Source organism: Mytilus californianus, unplaced genomic scaffold, assembly GCF_021869535.1.
Source record: "Mytilus californianus isolate M0D057914Y unplaced genomic scaffold, xbMytCali1.0.p SCAF_12, whole genome shotgun sequence".
Lineage (NCBI taxonomy): Eukaryota > Metazoa > Mollusca > Bivalvia > Mytilida > Mytilidae > Mytilus > Mytilus californianus.
Window position 1 is genome coordinate 8,968,772 of NW_026262604.1, and position 13,515 is coordinate 8,982,286.

The 13,515-nt window shown below is 32.1% G+C and overlaps 1 protein-coding gene across 3 annotated transcripts in view; it reads left to right on the plus strand.

Annotated features, from left to right (window-relative positions):
• The window catches only part of LOC127721327 (ankyrin-3-like), a 262,076-nt gene that overhangs the window by 26,248 nt on the left and 222,313 nt on the right, over window positions 1-13,515 (plus strand). The window contains exon 1 of one of the 3 annotated variants that reach the window (XM_052228066.1): window positions 917-1,030. The exons of 1 other annotated variant lie outside the window; for it this stretch is intronic. The gene's annotated coding sequence lies outside the window, so the exon portion shown is untranslated. Of the gene's footprint in view, window positions 1-916; window positions 1,031-10,497; window positions 10,567-13,515 lie in introns of those variants that run through there. One more of the 3 variants, XM_052228065.1, reaches the window with a different exon arrangement.

The window sequence follows — 13,515 nt, forward strand, 5'->3', positions numbered from 1 at the left end:
TCTGACCAATGAATATTTTGTTAGGTTCTCATGGTCCATCGTCGATGGTCATTAGCCCTTTGAAACCTGAATATACGGTGCCTGGCTGTTAGGGCACGACTTTTGACAACACGTGCTCTTAGGTAGCCTCTATGAAGTCGACGGACCAATGTTCGAACACTAACACGACCACCTGGAGGCCAGTGGTGTCTAAGCTATGGGGCAGGAGTAAATGGGTTGGCTTTAGCACGACCAATAAGTAGTCTGCCATCACGATAGGTAGTTAAACGGGGTCTTCCGGACCTTGGTCTATCATTTACAGTTCCTGTGTCAATATGACGTTGTAAAAATCTGACAATAACGGTGCGATTAACATTGAAATGGTTACCAATGCTCTAGAGTGCTTCTACCGGCATTTGACATGTCAAGTGCTTGTCAACGTTCAGTCACAGATAACTTACCGCTTGCCATATTTCACAGTGACTTGGTGAAGGTCAAATTTCACCTGTACGCGGGACAGTAGGAAGATGATTTAAAGGCATCGAAACAGTGTATTTGTAAAACTGCAGATGACCTTTAATAAAAGGTTGCTTGGCGGGTATATCGGAGTTTAAATTTTTTGGTCGTAATGAATTTTCTTAGTGTATGCTATAGGCAATTCATAACACCAAACATTAATATTTTTTTCGCAATAGTTAAAAAAATATTGACAATTATATTAAGGTGGTGCTCAACTTTTGGCGGACTGTATATTTGTAGAGTAAACGTCAACTATACATATGACAGTGATATTAAGATACTTAGTAATATTTGCCAAAATGTTTAAAATTCAACAATACTGTACTTTAGCATGTTTAGTAAAAACTTCGTCATGAATTTAATTATGATAATACGTCTTTGTTCCATTTCATCACGTCCATTGAAACATCATCCCTTTAAACCAGTATCACTGTTCACTTAAATAAAACATCTTTTAACTTTAATTAAACTCGATCAAATTCATTCACTAAAAAACCGCATTGTGTACAATGGAGCATTTGTGTATTAAAGGGTAAGTTTTTTTTTCTTAAATATATTGTGTTTTAAAAACAAAATGTACACAAAAAGTCATGATAACATGGATTCATGCTTACAATATTTAGAATAATGACCTTTTTGCTTCTGATACTATTTTCATCAGCAAGAATATTGATGTTTTTTGTTCGTGACTATAAAATAAAATGATATGACAGGCAAAACTATTTCTACGCGTAAAAAAACGAATTGATGAAGTCACGAGCGCGTATGAACATGAATATGTTACATTGCTATAGAGTTACATGCTAATATTGGCTAATATTTTCAAATAAAAGGTCCTGTTCATGATAAAAAAAAAATAAGTTCAAGGGGAAAATGTACAAATCGGCGATAAATTGTTTTTTTATTTTTTTACGGTGTTAATGCATTTATACGTTTGATGTATCTGCCATAGTACCCCGGTAATTAGGAGAAAATAATGTTTTGGTTTATTAACCTAATACAGTTGTGTCCGTTGGCTTAATATCCCAAGTCCTTAAGTCACTGGACCCTGCTTTGATTATCAAATTGTATAAAAGGAAAGTTGTCAGATATAATGTATTCATTTCCTAAATGATATTTTCATGGAAAGATATATTACTAAGTTTAAAAACCGCTATTAGTGTATTTATTTTATAGATTGATGTTGAATATAACATTTAAACAAAATAATGTCATACCAAATGCTTGTCTAATCGTAAATGCTAACATTACAATGTGCTTAATATAACGTATTGAAGGAGGAGAAATTAAGATTATCTTTTATCAGCAGATGATTGCACGTTTAACGGCATTATATGTGTGTACGTTACAAAATGTATGCATCGTCCCGTTATTCGTGTTTGATAGCATAAATTAACCTAAAAAAAAGACACAAATAATTTCCAGTCGACACAGCACTGACAGTAAACTATTATTTCCCATCTTTTTTTCACCAAATAAGATATGTTACTTGCCTAATATTTCCATTTTAATGAATTAACCTGCCCAGTCATATAATTTATAATTCTTATCTGTTTTATTCTCATACATGGGACAGCCAGATAAACAAATATATCCATGTTTGGCAGGGTCTTTCCCAAACTTGACTGTAAAAACACTGCACTTTTCAGTTTATTTTGTGATATTTGCAATCATTTCAAATGATTATCAAGTACATTTTAAAAATTGACGTACTAAATAAATGGTGAAAATAATGAAATAGAAATGATTGTTTTAACTATACATATGTGTACTTATTGATAATTTAGTCTTAGATGCATGATTTTTTTCTATTAGTTGTAATTTGCTTTGAACTAGCTGTCAGTAACTGTGAGTACTCTCAGATATGTACTTAGTGTCTTTTTGTTGATGGGATATACAAGTACCCGGCCACGTTCACTCTGTGTTTTTGTTAGATGTATTTTTATTTGTATTCATCTGACGAGTTATGTCTTTTTCAACTCATTTTTATAGTTCGTTCTTATATTGTACTGTAACACCACTGTCCTAGGGGGGGGGGGGGGGGGGGTTGTGATCCCGCTAACATGTTTAACCCCGCCACATTCTGCATGTATTTGCCTGTCCAAAGTCTGGAACCTGTAATTCAGTGGTTGTCGTTTGTTGATGGGTTACATATTTGTTTTTCGTTCATTTTTTTATGTACATAAATTAGGCCGTCAGTTTTCTCGTTTAAATTGTTTTGTCATTTCGGGGCCTTTTTATAGCTGACTATGCGGTATGGGATTTGCTGATTGTTAAAGGCCGTACGGTGACCTATAGTTGTTAATGTCAGTGTCTCTTGTGGAGAGTTGTTTCGTTTGCAATCGTACCACATCTTCTTTTTTATATTTACAGGAGGTTACTTTTTACCATTTTTAAAAATGGCTTTATTCCAGAATTCAAAGCCATTTTCAATAAATTATAATTAAATATAAATAAATCGAAAAAACGTTATTGACTTCTCAAAAACTTATGTCTGCTAGGTGATTTTGTCATACCAGACCTTTGAAACAAGTACAACTATGAAATATCTGGAAAAAAACCTCAAATTAATTTTTTCCCTGGTAGCAATGAAAACGGACAATAATGTATGGTAACTTGTAATATATCCCTGCGTCTTCCTTTTTAATTGTAATATTGGCAAAAGGTTAACATTTTTTAATCATATAATTATATAAACGCATAAATCATGACATAACTGGTCCAAATACTATATTCTAGAATTTGGGATAGCTATGCCTGTGGTGTATTCCTATTTTTAAGAAAGTAAATTTGCGCAGTCATTTTAGAGAAGAGTTTTAAACAGTTTAAATCCTAGTTTAAGTGAATTCTCTTGTACTAATACTGTCCGATGATGGATAAATGTATGTATAATGTATGAGGGTTATGCACAACCTGCTTATTGCAGAATTTGTTTCTGTGCTTTTAAATGGGAGACTCTAGAGTTTCATATGAACCGGACACGTTTGGCCTTTTTTAATAAATGGACACAATTGGGCGCTCAGAAAACGCTTTGGCGCGTTTGAGCATCTAGACATGTTTTGCAGTTCACGTCATATAGAACACATTACAGTCTCAGAACTTCTGAGAACAATTAACTATTAAGCCATGTTCAGTTTTCAGTTAATTCGCACTGTACATGCTACAGCTATACACATCCAACTGCAGTGAAGTTGGTACTGTAAAGATAATTGGAGTGGTTATTTGCCTCTATAGCACTATCCTTCATATAGTTATTTTGAAATCAGGCGGTGTTTTTATTGTTGAAAATCATTTAAAAAGTATCAATAATTTCGTATTTTCAAGTTGTTGTTTTTAGTGTTATAGTAGATCTTACATTAAAATAGAGAGGCGCAAGATACGAGAGAGACATTCAAACTCATAGATTAAAAATAAACTGTCAACGCTATTGCTAAAATAAAAAAAGACAAACAGAAAAACAATAGTACACAAAACACAACATAGAAAACTAAAGACTTAGCAACAAGAACCCCACAAAAAAACTAGGGGTGATCTCTGGTGCTCCGGAAGGATAAGCATAGTTTGCTCCATATGTGGCTCATGTTATTACAAACCCGATAAAAAGTCTTATTCGGTAGGTCATATTTGTGGAAAGGGAATGGGATTGTAGTAACGACATTATATATTTATCTAATATAATATAATACCATCTGTGAAACGGATATTCCATGTGCAATCAGTACATTAATGTTCAACACAAATGGATATTACATCATAACATAATATGTGATAGTTTGTCACTTTGGAAACAGCATACATTTGTATCGTATCAAATGTATTTTTTTCTAATTTGTTTAAGTCAGACATATAATACAAATATTACGTAAACCTGGGAATGCCCACAGAGAACGTCTCGTAAAGTGCAAAAATTATCAAATGTTGTGTGTTTCTTACTTTTATTAATTATGGAAATTATTACATTTTGAGTTTTTGTAAATTCTTGTCTATCATTTCACATTAAACGCTACCTTCTTGAAGTGCAGAATATCAATTGATATGAAATAGACATGTTATTGTTACGCCTGGACAATTTATATTTAGATGTGTTGATAAAGTTAGTGTTCAAAGTATATAATTACAAATGTCACCTTGAGAATTTTATAAACTGTAAATAGGCTGACGTTGGATATATTGCAAAGTCATGTTTTTGTTTTCTTCTTATTAGATTACCGACCCGTATACATAAAACAAGTGTTCCCATCCCATATTTGAATATTCTCCAAAATATTTAATATTCTCACAATTGTGTTATTTAGTGAAAATTTCCTCTTGAATATGATTCAGATAATATGTCGTTGTTCCATGCCATTGATTCCATTTAATCATCATCATTTGAAACAGAATATTACTGTACACTCTATTTCAAAATACATTTAACATTATCTCATTTATTCACCCAAACGTCATCACCAGCCAAGTAGTCAGCACCTCGTTGTTGACATAAATATCAAGTATGTGGTCATTATTATAATTCGCCAATAAAGGTTTAGATGCTATTAATATAAGCAATATTTTCCACCAGAAATCTGTACAAAAAACTATACCTGATTACTTCAAAAATAAAGCTACACCTGTAATTTCTTATAATTACACCAAGTCTATTGCATCCAAGATTTTCAACCACAAGAGGGTTTTAGAAGCCTTTAACCTCAAAGATGTGAAATCCAAGCCTCCGGATTGCTCATGTGCATCGTCGCAATACAGTTATAGTCCAGCTGGTCATGTTATTACTGGCGACCTTGGCATCGTTACCAATAAACAACTAAGGGAGTTGTTATCCAAGGGACCAAAATATAGAATTCCCCAGCCCATCAACTGGAAAAAGAACTTCAGGTTACTGATGGATGCAGTTGAGGACTATGCAAGAAAATGGGTAAAGCGCGAACCAGACGAACCAGAACTGGACACTATGTCTGAATGGATCAAAGCTATTCGATCATGCATTCAGAAGCGCATTCAGAAACTACGATGTACTATGAGCACAAGGGTTGCTAACCCTTTCTAGAATCCGGAGGTTGTGGATGCTTTATTCTCTTTGCATGACAAGTATGTCGTTGTTCCAGCAGATAAAGCCTCCAATAATATTGTCTTCATATGTAAAAACCATTATTTGCAATGTCTCACAACAGAGCTTGGAATAAATAGAACAACTGGTAATCCTACATATTCTTTAACATAATTTACCAAGGATAAAATTTTACAAAATCATAAATCTGTCCTTCTTTCTTTTGGTATCAACATCAAAGAAAACGAACAAAATTTGCCGTCATTATACTGGATACCAAAACTTCACAAAACTCCATATAAAGAACGATACAAAGCTTGATCATCAAAATGTTCGACTAAACATCTTTCTAAAGTACTGACTACTATACTTTCTTCAGTTAAAGATGGCCTTCAAAAATATTGTGATGAGATATATTCTACCAATGGTGTTAACCAGATGTGGATTCTGAAAAATTCGAAAGATCTACTGCTTAATCTTCGATCACAATCTTTGCAATTTTGCATCAACATAAAGACTTTTGATTTTTCTACGCTTTACACTACTATTCCCCATGCTCAGTTGAAAGATCGACTTCACCATTTCATTAAACAGGGCTTTTTCTATAAAAATGGGAATCGTAGATACAAATTTCTTGTTTTGGGTTATAATAATTCTTATTTTGTGAAAAGCCACACTGAATCTACCAGAAAATATACTGAAGATGATATTATCAAAATGCTGGACTTTTTGATCGACAATATATTTGTTGAGTTTGGAGGATTGATATTTCAACAGACAGTCGGTATTCCAATGGGTACTAATTGCGCACCCCTACTGGCCGATTTGTTTTTGTACTCGTATGAAGCAGAATTTATTCAGAACCTTCTAAAAGACAAAAAGAAAAAGCACATTGCGAAATTCTTTAATTTTACTTCCAGATATATTGATGATGTCCTATCATTGAATAACCCATATATCAGCCAATACTTACATCTCATATATCCCAGTGAACTTGAAATTAAGGATACTACTGATACTAGAAGGACTGCTTCAAACCTTGATCTTTTCCTCAATATTGACACAGATGGACGACTTCACACTAAAATCTATGACAAACGGGACGATTTCAACTTCCCAATTATCAATTTCCCATTTCTCAGCAGTAACATACCCTCTGCTCCTTCGTATGGTGTTTACATATCTCAGTTGATACGTGATGGTCGTGCATGTTCACACTATACGGACTTCATATACAGGAGTGTGCTCCTTACGCAGAAACTGCTCCAACAAGGTTATGAGGAGGAAAGATTAAAAATGACACTCCGTAAATTTTATGGACACCATCACGAATTGGTTGATCCATACGATGTGTCTTTGTCCAAACTAACGAAGGACATTTTTAACACGTCTTAGATTGTGGTTTGCCATTTCGTCGTCTGATCTTTTAAGTACCGAACGTGACCTATTCCCGATTGTGACTGTTTTGCTGAGTGTGAATTCGCATTGCTATAAGACGTGTCACGGTATTTTCCTATCCAAAATTCTTGTATTTAGTTTTGATGTTATATTTGTTATTGTCAAATGTCTTATCGTTTGCAGTTGTAATTCTTACTTTTTTCTGTTCTATTCGTGTGTGAGTGTAAAGATAATTTATCACCCAGTTCATTTTTAAGATTTTAGTTTGGGTCAACTAAACTTACACTATGTATTTGGTTTTCAGTTTGATTTAGAAGAAATACCGACATAGCTAGATAATACAATTAATTATCTAATTACTAACACAATTTTATATTAATAAGTATTTTAATTTTCATTGTTATTAAATACATGTAATATTAGTATTACAAACCTAATCTTGAACTCTATCCTATTTTTGAAAATTTTTAGAAATTTACCTGTGACGTCACTTTTGTGCGTCGATCTATTCGGCTGACATACAATTCGTTGTTCGGCTGTGCAGTTTTTATGTGCTGATCTAGGTTGTTTTACGTATTCGTTTTTATTCTGTAGTTAGTCACCACTTCGGTGTTAACATGTATATCTATTATATGGTCATTTTTATATTTTATAAATTTACTGTTTGCAAAAATATGAATCATTCTAAATACTAAATATTTTCTTATCCCAGGCAGATAACCTGCCCGTATTTGGCACAATTTTTTGGAATTTTGGGTCATCAATGCTCTTCATCTTTAGGCCTGGCACCTTTGATAACTTTTAGCTTGTTGTAATGTTCTATTGTATTGTTTATTTGTGTGGGTTTCTCTGTCCTGTATGTTCTTCCATTTATTTGTATTGTAGTCTTGTCATGTAATGTTGTCATTTTAGTGTTATATTTAACATTGCCATTAAAGCGGGAGGTTTGGCTACATATCATCATCGTTGCTTCGGTATTTGCATGAATATACGGATATTGTTTGATCAAAGGTTGCTAATTATTTTATTATTTTTGAATATATATATTGGGGGCAGTGTTTTACAGTTTTTGTTATATTTTGTGTTACACGGATTTAACGCATTTGTTACGTCCTCGTTGTAACATTCTATCACCACTTGTTACGCATGCTGACGTATTTTGTTTTTAACCAAAGTTACGAAATGCTGTTTAAGTGACGTTTTACCCACTATAATTATCAAAAAATAAATTCAATCAAATCAGTTAAATATAATTGATATTTACTAATATTACTAAATCTTTGTAGTATAAACATTTTTGTCAATGTTGTAAAGTCAAACACACGAATGAATCAACACTGACCGACAAAAGTGTTGAATTATACATGTGATCGATGTAATTTTTAATTTAAACATATTTTCCGCAGTTTCGAATGAAAAAAAAAACACACAGATGTATTCGTGTTATTATACTTTATTGAAACATGATCCTTTTATTTCTATATTACTGACTAAATAAACACTATATACACGATACATACATCGCACGTATGAATTTAAATATAATGTTTCTTAATATTTAAGTGTAGATTTTGTATGCGTAGCTTGACACTGATTTAAACCGGGTAAAGGCATTGGAAGCTAAGATGTTTTGCAAATGAAATAGGGAACATATCTAAAACTAGATGTTTCACAATCTCAAGTGGAAGGAACATTATTTTCTATATTGACGTCTGATTTTTGTTTTTTATAAGAATACGAAATAATAGGTGGTTCTATATTATCAAAATATGGAGGTATTTGGCTTTGGATGGTAGAGTCATTGAATATACTAGATAAGTTAATAAAATCAATACCTCTATTACATATTTTAATTTAAGAAAATGCCGTTTATGATTTTCAGGTTTATCGATACTAGGAAATAGCCTATGATGACAAAAGGCTGTAATAATACGGGTGTATTCATACATTGGGCTAAAAAAAGAAATTGTATCACACTCCAGAAAAATAACATATAATTTACTTATTGGTATCTGACCCAGTTTGCATAATACTTGATGTCTGCCATTATTTTTTATTATAGATAACAGATCAGCAAGTGTATAATTTATGCGATGTTTAATACGTTGATTACGGTTTTTGCGTTTGCCATGAGACCTTTTATTTCTAAGTCGTTTATCGACAATATTAATGACGTTTGAAGTTTTAGTTATGTTCCCCTGTCCTAATATTTTGTCATTAAGACCGAGAGGATAAGCTGTTTGAAGTCTTTTTTATCCAAAATAATTCGAGACCTTCACGTGATTTTTCAAATTGCTTGTGTGATTCTCCTGGTTGTTTCTGAACGGTTTCAAGTGGTTGGAATTTAATAAATTTTAGATTGTGATTATGCTAACATACTTTTCTTAATCATTCTAAATCTGATGTTACTGAATATATAACTATCAATTTATAGATTTATCTTCGCGTGATATATAGCAAAAGCAGAAGGGCGTTTCGAGCAATGATGATTTGCAAATCATGATGCGTAAATTGAATTTCTTCAACTAAATTAGTCGATACGATTACGTGATAATTCTTTTCTATATATTGAGGTAGCCTTATGTGTTATTTGGTGACCGTAGAAAGTTCACCGTATCAAAGTATTTCTGTCTTTTTTTATGGTTTTTTTGACGATTTCATTTTAGGAGAAATGATTTTCCAATGATTTATCGTTAATTTGATTTAGCGAAAATTAGATTGTATAATGATTTAGCGTAACTTTAACTTGAATAGTCGATACAACTGTTTGATCGTTCTTTTTTATACCTGAATTAGCCACACGTGTTATTTGTTGACCGTAGAAGATTCATTGTACTTTAGTACTTTTTAACAGTAATGTCGTAATCATTTTATGATGATGTCCTTTGGTAAAGTGTTTTTTCTCGAGTTTTTTGGCATTCAGTGTGGTTCTCCTGTAAACAAAAAATACCCTGATGTGCCTGGTGATCATCTCAACGTTTAATGTGTTCTATGTTTGACAATGACATACTCTTGTTCATTGTGAGCTCATTAGTTAGCTGTAGTTTTCTGAATAAAATGTAATTGATTATAGTAAATTTGAAAACGGAAATGGGGAATGTGCCAAAGAGACAACAACCCGACCAAAGAGCAGATAACAGCCAAAGGCCATCAATGGGTCTTCAATACAGCAAGAAAATCCCGCACCCGGAGTCATGCTTTATGTGGCCCCTACACAAAATGTGTACTAGTTCAGTGATAATGGACGCCATTCGAAAAATATATGTTATTCAGGTTTCAGACAGGATATATAACGTGACATTCCAGGTTTATAGTTTATATATCCTTCGACTTCGACTCACATTTGTAGAGTAAACGTCAGCTATACATATGACAGTGCTATAAAGATATTTAGTAATATTTGCGAAAATGTTGAAATTCCCAATATTTTTGTACTTTGATTAGTGAATACTTCCTCATGAATTTAATTATGATAATACGTCTTTGTTCCATTTCATCGCGTCTAATGAAACATCATCCCTTTAAACCGAATATCACAGTTCACTTAACTAAAACATCTTTTAAAGAAATTAAACTCGTTCAAATTCATTCATTTAAACGGCATTGTGTACCATGTGTATTAAAGGGTAAGTTTTTTTTAAATATTTTGTGTCTTAAAACATAATATACACATTATAACATGGATTTATACATAATATATGTAGAATAATGACTTTTTGTTTTTTGATACTGGCATTATCAGCAAGAATACCAAGCTAGCCGAGCGAGCTGATATTAGAACTGATGAAGTCATTTATCAAAATATAACATGCCATTCCTTTTTTTATCGGCATTTTTGTCTGAACAATAAGTCTTTTGTTTGAAAATACAAAATTAAATGAAATAGTTAGTTAAACCTTTTGACGCATAGAAAAGGAATTGTGATAGATGATAGATTGCATGAATAAAGTCGCGTGTATTTCATTTATAATTTGACGCGTATGGAAGTGAATGCGTGACGATGCTTTATGGTAACATGACGTCATTGCTAAATATTTTCGATGTGCAGTAATATCAACGGGGAAAACAGACACATTGGCGATAAATATGACTATATATTTTTAAAAATTGTAAAATATATCAATTTGAAACAGTATATTTTGCATTATACGTTGGATGCATTTGCTACAGTAAAACGGAAAAAAACTATGGGTAAGGTCCAATCATCTTACATTTGTGTCCGTTGTCTTTATTTCGCAAACTATTCACTCATTGGACATGTTGGACTCTGTTCTAATTATCACATTATAAAAGATAAATTAAAAAGCTAATTTATCTATTTTCTTAATGATATTTTTAGGAAAGACTTATTACTCAGTTTAGAAAAATCTCTTAGTGTCTTCATTTTATAAGACGATGTTAGATATTACATTTTAATCAACATATTGTTATACCAATTGTTTGTCTAATCGTAAAAACTAACATAATAAGTACAAACTGTTAAAATTGTGGAAATTGATTGACTCAACCATCCGATTTGTAAGAAGCTAAACAATTTTTCAATCACAAAGTTGCCGATCTAAAGTATACACAATTACAGATATAGTAATGCGCATGCAAATCCACATGACTTTTGTATAAAATAATTTCCTCCGTTTCTTTATTTCTTCCCTATGCAAAAATATAGTACACATCTAATCTCTGAAATGTACACACCCTCCACATTATAAATATATTAGTACATGTATGCCCCTAACATACAATTGATATGTAATTTTCATTTATAACGTTCGTTATCACGCAACTGCAATCACCAAGCACAACAATGTCATAGCGGAACTTTCAAACGCGATCAATCCTTAACAATGTGTCATAGGTCCATTGCATTTTTCTAAAGTCAAGCTTTCAAATCTAATGCTAATGAATATTTGAATATCAATTTCTGTTTAAAATGCAAGTCATCCATTAAAGCGACTTTATGTTTAATGGATGATTATTTAAGTTATGGGTAAGTAAAACAAATATTGATGTTCATTTAAATGTGATATAAATACAAAATAAATATGTGAATATAGTTTTAAAAATCTAACTGGGATGTTTGGTAAATGAATTTAGGCTCTGATTTATTCTTAAATCAGTACTACAAGTGTTTTTTTTTAAATTTGGTCTTACACGGTAGAAATAAAGAAGACAACAAAATATTGTGTACGATTCCGTTTCAAACCACCCATACAATAGTGTCCGTTGAGTTAAATTTATAGGATTTGATTTTAATATATCAAATGACAACATTTGGTAGAGTTTTTTAAAGACTAAACTATATAGATTTTTGATAGGAAAAATGTTGAAGGCGGAAAATATGTCAATAGAAGAAAAAAAAGTATCAGAACTTCTTTTTACAGGTTTATAAACATAAAAATAAACCTTCCAAATATAAGGCTTAAGTTTTAAAGATTTATTTATATTCCTAACGTAAGACACTCGTTATAATTTAATGCGATGATATAGGCGACTCTGATATTTGACGACTTAATGCGACTGTCATACAACTGACAGGCCTAGGTAGCTATGAAACCATTTTTTATCCACTATTTTCTACAAAAGGAAATGCGTATAGTAAGTCAGGAATATTGCAGTTGTTTTCTATTCGTTTGATGTGTTTGAGCTTTTGATTTTGTCATTTGATAAGGGACTTTCCATTTTAAGTTTTCCTTGGAGTTCGGTATTTTGTTATTTTACTTTTTCACTCAAGTGTCATATTTTGAGCAGGTTCTTTAGCCGTTCCAGAGTACTTAAGATCAACTCTGGTTTATTTCAGTCTTTCGTTTTTTTTTTCTTTTGTGATTTTACTTTTTATATAGCCCGTTGTGGTCTGTTGTTTGTCTTTTCCGTTTTTCATGTTTCTTTTTAATATTGAATTGTCAGTTTCACTTCTACTTTTATAGGAGTACCTGAGATAACCCTCTGTTTTTGGTGGGGTTCGTGTCTTAAGTTTTTTATGTTGTGTTTTGTGTACAATTGTTTCTCTGTTGGTCTTTCTTTTTTTTTGCCATTGCGTTGTCAGTTTACTTTCGACTTATGAGTTTGAATGTCCATTTGGAATCGTTTGCCTTTCTTCTATTAATGTGTCTTCTATATAACTGTAGCATCTTATTCATATGATCGGCATGTTACGTTTCAAATTTTGTTTATTATCAGTTTGCGAAAGCTTTAGACATTTGTTATCTGTTTAGGGAAATCAGGTGTTTGCAATGTTTGCGAAGTAGTAAAATAAATTTTTACACGACATGGGGTTTAAACTTTCATCCAGGTACAATGGTACTTAGATATATAGTGCGAGTTTAAGGTACGGTGAAGAAAGAACGATGTTCGTCGTTTTTGTTCGCTAGATCTCAAATAATCAGCTTTTTTTACATCTTGTTTTAAATATTCTCTCAATTATTATTCAAAGTATAAAAACAGATCTATCTTTTTAACATTCTATAGCAACTAAAAACGAATATAATACTTGCTACAAACATATAGGAGCATTACATTTAGCAAACCCTTCTCTACAACAAGGACATTCATCCATATACTTACCGTTGCAGGTCCTA